This window comes from Watersipora subatra, chromosome 6 (assembly GCF_963576615.1).
Source record: "Watersipora subatra chromosome 6, tzWatSuba1.1, whole genome shotgun sequence".
Taxonomy (NCBI): domain Eukaryota; kingdom Metazoa; phylum Bryozoa; class Gymnolaemata; order Cheilostomatida; family Watersiporidae; genus Watersipora; species Watersipora subatra.
The window spans coordinates 41,698,722-41,705,746 of NC_088713.1; the positions used below are offsets into that span (position 1 = coordinate 41,698,722).

The 7,025-nt window shown below is 29.0% G+C and overlaps 1 non-coding gene across 1 annotated transcript; it reads left to right on the top strand.

Annotated features, from left to right (window-relative positions):
• The first annotated feature begins 233 nt into the window (after positions 1–233).
• Positions 234–315, top strand: Trnal-aag (transfer RNA leucine (anticodon AAG)). Its single transcript has one exon. It is a non-coding gene; the product is annotated as a tRNA-Leu (tRNA).
• The last annotated feature ends 6,710 nt before the right edge of the window (positions 316–7,025 follow it).

The window sequence follows — 7,025 nt, forward strand, 5'->3', positions numbered from 1 at the left end:
AATGTTTGGTTATAACTACTAGAACACTTGAAAATCATGGTTGTGTGTAGATCTAGACCTGCAACATTTTCAAATACAACTGTACTGTGCCATTAACAAACCTTGAAATTACTAATTTCCTGAAAAGATTATGCAAAAATTGAGCTGAATTAATTATCAAAGTGTCGAGAAGGCTAAAATCTAATGATATCACTAAACTACTGCTTGAACGCTCACATCACCTTATGGCATGAGGTAGTGTGGCCGAGCGGTCTAAGGTGCTGGTTTAAGGCACCAGTCTCTTTGGAGGTGTGGGTTTGAATCCCACCACTGCCACCACTTTTTAATTTTTGTTCATTCTCTCTAGTAATAAGAGCAGAATATCTATGATGCTAAAAGATTTTTGCATAAAGAGAGGCTCATAAGAGCAGACTGCCAGAGCTCCAGATATTATCTACGATGTTAGAGAGTAGGCCAACCCCAAGCACTGCCGGGCTATATTAGCAATCTTAGAACTTTTGTTCACTTCATAAATGTGTCATGATCTACCTGATTAGAAATTCAAGGATGCGTTTTCACTGCATACAATAAGTACAATTTTCCTCAGTTAATGCATTCATTAATTTTTTTTCATAGAAGCAGTTTACTAATTTGTGTTACAAATGAACAAATTCGGAGTTTGCTGCTGATTACATATATAATTTTGTGTACTTACAATAAAGAAACGTCTAACAATTTTTGAAATTCCTAAGATACCTCAACTGAAGAGTGAGAATAAATAGTTGGTATCTACTATCTGCTGTTTACTCATACATAAACTAAAGGCGAGTAGAGAGAAGAGTATATAAAATGCAGAGACAAAGCTGGACAGAATTACACCTGATACAATTTAACTTCTACAGTACAATTTTACAACAAAGTTTTAAAAGGTAAGTTCAAATATGTAATTATTATTATAATTACTAGTACTCTGATATGCTAGTGTACTATGAGGGATTGTCATGAGTAATAATAAAGTGCAGAGGATAAGTATGTACACAATTATTCCGAAGTGTTACTTGTTATCCCAACCTCTAACTGTAGCTCTCAACAAACAGACAGACATGGCTCTTCACGTAGTAAAGATTTTCCTCCAGTAGGACTGAATAAGCTTTGTTTGATTTAAACTCAATTTTTTGAACATAATCTGAATAGGTAGAGACGGGCTCTCATTGGGACTCGTTTTTAGTAAAAAACCTTCTAATAATATTTATTCTAATATATTTATTTTATTTATAGTCACAAATGAAAAATTAATTCATATCATATTCATTAAAATTTTTCATATCTCAAAACTAATATCTGTTTAAAAACCTGTAAATCATTGCACACCAGGGCTACTAAAATTAATACTTTTAAGGGTTGCAGTATTCAACAAGTTAGTAATTACTGACATGAACTATGTAGCTTGTTTCAGCATCTGCTTAAAGTTATCCCCACTTTCTCAAAGAGGGCACAACTCATTAGAGATGTATACAAATATGACATCTAACTTCTTTTGACTCTAATTGATGCTACTCTCAGAGCAAGAAGTTTTTACTACTGCAGTAGTTGTTGAATATAAAGTTTAACATAATGAGCTTTCTGGTATGATACTTTCATAGCTTTGACCATTGGTGTGGCATGGAACTTAGGCTATTGACTGGTAAACACCAAGATTACTAGAGCTAGAGAACATAGCTTAGGCTAAGGATTCACCCTCAATGTCCAATGAGTGCTGAAGCAATTGAACAATAAAACTGCTCTAATGGTTACTTGACTAACAAAGCTGGATAAAATATCTATAACTAAACATAGTACCATTTAGTTCACTACTAGCTACTAGTATGTATAATAGTGACATTATTGTAGCACTTGTGAGTGGGCAGCTCATGTCATCTGCGCAAAAGTAGACAAAAATTAAAGTGCATACATGGCTTCTGGAACAATCTATTTTGGTTGATAGTGTTTATAGTTTCATAATCTACTAAAGCTTTTATTAATCTTACCAAATTTAAGTGAATAGAGTGAAATTTGATGTGAGCTTAAATATATGGATTAATTAAATTATATATTTAATATAAAGATAATCATATCGCTCATAGTTGTATTTTTAAAAGATATATTATGTAATGTATAGTTGTTATAATAGTGTTATTTTGTAGCGTATCTTAACCATTATTTTGGTATTAGTAGTTGTAAAAGTTTGTCTGTTCTTAGTAAATTCAGACACAATTTTAAACAAATCAATTTCCAAATTAAAGGTTAAAAACAACCTTTCTTAAATTCATTTTGCAATTACTATAAAAATGTTGTACTGGAAATAGTGAAAACTGCAACTCAAATTTGTTACCTTTTTAAAAACTTTAAAATTATTTTAAGCTTACAAGTTTGCAAATTACAGTTTAAACAATATTTTTCTCAAATTTTCATTTGCAATTATTCTCTATCAAAATTTATTAAGATCAGCAGTACTTTGCTGAGGTTGAGAAATTGAAATGTTTCAAGAACTTCTTCACTATTACGCTTTATTTGTTTATAGATTTAATTATACATGCTTGTGGAGTAACAGCAACATATCAATTTAGAAACCATCTAGCTAGTGCTGATCATAGCAATACAATACATAGCTTCCTATGTAAGGAGTTATTACCTCAATGTGTGGAATCCTAAAACCTACTGTAAGTAAAAATAATGAGTTAAGTTTTTCAAAATACTTTTCTATTTACATAATTTATTTGATTGGGCATAAAACTTGATTTGCAGCTGTAATATATTTTTGAATTGTAATTATAATGAATTCATGCTACCATTTTACAAAATAGTTGGTTTTTTGGTTATATATCAAAAAGCTAATATACATCATATGGATCATTTGTATTGCTATAATGACCTCCCCAATAATTTATATGTGAATATTTAGCCACTGATAAGTTACCAGCCCAAAATATTTCTCAATATTTATCCTATTAAATTAATTAACCAAATCATTCGCTACGATTCGCCCAAAAATGAGAAGACACTACCAAAAATTTTAAAGAAATTTTGATACAGTTGTTACAACTAATGACTGGCAAAAAAACTATGATATTCCAATACTTCTGTCAACATCACCTCTATTACACTGTTTTTATAAATGTTAACAGAATAAAAGAGAAACTGCTCTAAGCTGTGTTAACAGTACATGGGTTAATACACACTTAAATGGTGTACTTATATAGTTTTGCTGATTTATTGAAAAAAATCAAGTGAAATTAGACTTGACATGAAAATATATTTGTTATTCAAATGATAATGAGTTGTAAAAGGCTCTAGATGAAGATAAATTTAGTTTTTTAAATTTAATCTTTTTTTGTAAAAATTTGCCACGCAGGCTAACCAAACATTACTATTCAATTTGTCTTTTACTAGAAAGTCAAAACGTTTTTGCTTAGTTAGTACTTGTAGAAACTAACTGAAAATAATTTATGACAAATGTTACCATTGGAAGCAGTATTTTTATTGCCTACAGTATTACCTGCATACAACTGAAACATAATAATCTCTAAAAAGTAAAAAGTTTTCTTGTGAGCCTTACAGCATTACAGAAGGAATTCTAACTAGAAACAAGAGATTGTGAATGAACAGCACCCTGTTGTTAATTGTTACTCTGTTTAGATAACCCATATTTTTATAAAAATGTTAATGATTATTCTTACAGTAATTTGAGTAAAGTTGTCAGCAAATTACAGCTTATTGATGAGGAGTGCAAGTATGTAGAACACTATTTGACTACCTTGAGAACCATTTTTACTAACATCAGACAAAAAGGAGAACATGAGTTCTGGTTGTAAACCGTAAACAATGTTGTAATATATGTTGTATATAAAATGGCTACGGCAGAACAATAGGAGTTATTAACAAGGGAAAAGATATAAGCCAACTGAATAAAAAACAAGACAAAAATGAGCCAGAAACAAATATTTATTTTAATTTAACTCGAGAGTAACTGATAAAGTAAACAAAGTTCTAGTCTATATTTAAAAGAGATGATAGAAACATTCCAAATTAAAGAAGAACATTAGCTAGTAAATTGTTTAGTAAATGAAATAGACAGGAATAGAAAACCTATGAATCAAGCGAAAGAAAAAATCAAAAGTTAAGGCTGAAAGACTAAAGTTTACTAAAAAGAAACTAGGGATCACACACACTTCATAGAGTTATTTTTTTCTAAATAGAGCATCATCCTCTAGTGCTGCATGGAGATTGAAGAACAGTACTGTATGCACATGTGAAAGCTCTAGTTATGGTTATTGTATCCAGTTGATATCTCCAGTACCCGCTACTCATATTACAGATGTTAGTTCTTTTCAGAACACTGACACACTCTGAGACTGGATGGCAGCTTCGTGACCCACCACATTCCAAATGGTGACGGTAACCTTGACGCAGTGAGTCGGCTTCTAAATTGTATTTAGGAAATCTTCGACAATCGTAATTATAGACATATTTCCTAGAAAACAGAAATAGAAGAAAAATGGAATAAGTAGTTATTAGTGACTTGAAGGTTTATGAACATAAACAAGCTAGAGATGGTGTAGAACTTATTTCATAGAGTAATACAAGTTTACAGGTCATGGAGAGTTTTAGACAGTCTTAGCTTTAGATTATTTACTTTGTTGACAAAACATATTCATTAAAATCTAAATAATTTTTAACTAGTTTACTAGGAAACTAGCCAAGGCGAAGGAAGTATCGCATTTTTCTTAGGTATATTTTATTACATTGACTGCAATTCTTTATTAGAATTGTTTATGAATATCACAACTATGTTGCGGTATATCTTAGTCTATTTTGAAACCTTTGATAGAACCAGGAAACTAAGGTACTTGTTTTGACTATATGTAATATTTTATGAATAAGAAGTAAATTATGATATTTTCTGAATAGAATATTGATTATTAACATAATAATATCTAATGATGTCATCTTCAAAAAAGCTAAATATTGCAACATCTAAAGATTTAGCTGTGATTTAAAACAAAAAATACAGCGCATAAACATTATTATCTAACAACACTACCAACTTTTGGATAATAAAATATGCATTGAGACTGTACCGGGGGCAGGTTGATAAGTGTTGTATCCTGTTTCCTTTGTCTATTCTTGGACCACATTGAGTAGAATTGCCAAATATGTCTAGATGGGTAGTCATTATGGATGAGGGCATCACTCCACTGCCGATTTGTATATCTTAAACAGCAATGTTTAATCTAACATAATATGTTACAATATTTTGTAAACCATAATATATTATAATTGTTTGTAAGACTATATAATTTAAGGTAATACAATCTTCTTTGAAATACTTTATTTTTGTAAAGTGAAATACAGTATAACATGTTATAATACAATAAATTGTAGGATAATTTAATATTATTATTAATTATGCTATTATTAATTTGATAGAACACAATAAAAAATGCAACAACAGTGCAGAAAAATGTAATATAAAACAGCACGATAACATATATTCAAGGATCATAACACCCAATAAAGAATATGATACCGTAGTGCAACATAATACAGTAAATCTCAATATAATATAATATACTTTTATGCAGGATAATAATACGTTTCGCAGCAAAATAAAATATAGTAATTTATAACAAACTATCATATAAGCTAATGTAGCATAATGCGTTAAAAATATTATAATGCAATATAACAGGATGTAGTGTAATTAATATATTATATAATATAATTTAATATAAATTTATCATATGATATAATGATATAATCATAACATTAAATTACATACCTTAATATTGTGTAATTTACTAATGTTATAACACAAATATGAAATAATATAGTATGGTGCATTACAATATAGTTCATATCCAAATTGAAAGGTTGTGGTAGGACTGTTAGTATTTAGTATTATTGAACTATTGACTATATTAGATTTCATAAAAACATCTCTACCGATTAGATGTACTAAATAAATTACAAACATTTGCAAAAATTATAAATTATATCTAATATACATGTATTATGTGGTATAAATAATTGCACAATTGTATGTAACACTTTACAACATGAGAGCAATTTTTATGTTATTATTATAAATCATTTTAATTTAATAATGGATTATAATAGAGTTATTAATATTATTATAAAATTATTATTTATATATTATTCACTATTATAATATTAATATTAATCTTTTTTCAAGTTCTAAAATTATGATTCAGTATCAAACTTTAAAGAATAAATATCAATTCCTTCAGCTACATGTATATAGATTTAAAGATAAATGATTTATTTGCTTTGGTTCGTATAAACTTCTATATTTTATAACAATATAATGTAATAATGCTGGTCACACTTACCAAGCATAGCAGGTGCTAGATGACTGGAAATTATTTTTTTATTTTCTGCAGCAGAATCTGAGCCAATTGAGTATCTGATCTGCTAATACACCTACGATTAGCCTCTGTCCATGCATTCAATGAACATACAAACACTACAACCACTAATATAGAACTTAGGCTACGCATAATTTATTTTACTCTAAGTTCACGCATAAACAGTTGAAGTTATAATATGGTGGTTGAGTGTTTTTTCTGGCTACTTATATATACAGATGGTACATTCCTGTTTTTCTATTGGTTAAGTGATGATTAATACACCATCTGATCTGGTGAATACAATATGATTTGTTAAGATTGCTCAAATAACTTGTAATAATACTTAAGGAAAAGATTAAACAAAGCCTAGTTTTGATTGGCTGAACTAAACAGTAACCAAACAGCATCAGGAATTGACAAAGTAATGTTTGCAATAAAATCTAGCAAATATTATTTCATATTTTGATTGATCTTTGTTAGTAGAACAATAAAGTATTTTTAGGCACCCTCTATTCAGAAGTCAATAGATATTGATTCTAGTCTATTAACTAACAGTAAACTCAGGGATAATCTAGTTATTCATCTATGTGTAATGATTACATAGGATAAGGAAATGTATATGATTGTAGAGTGAGTAAA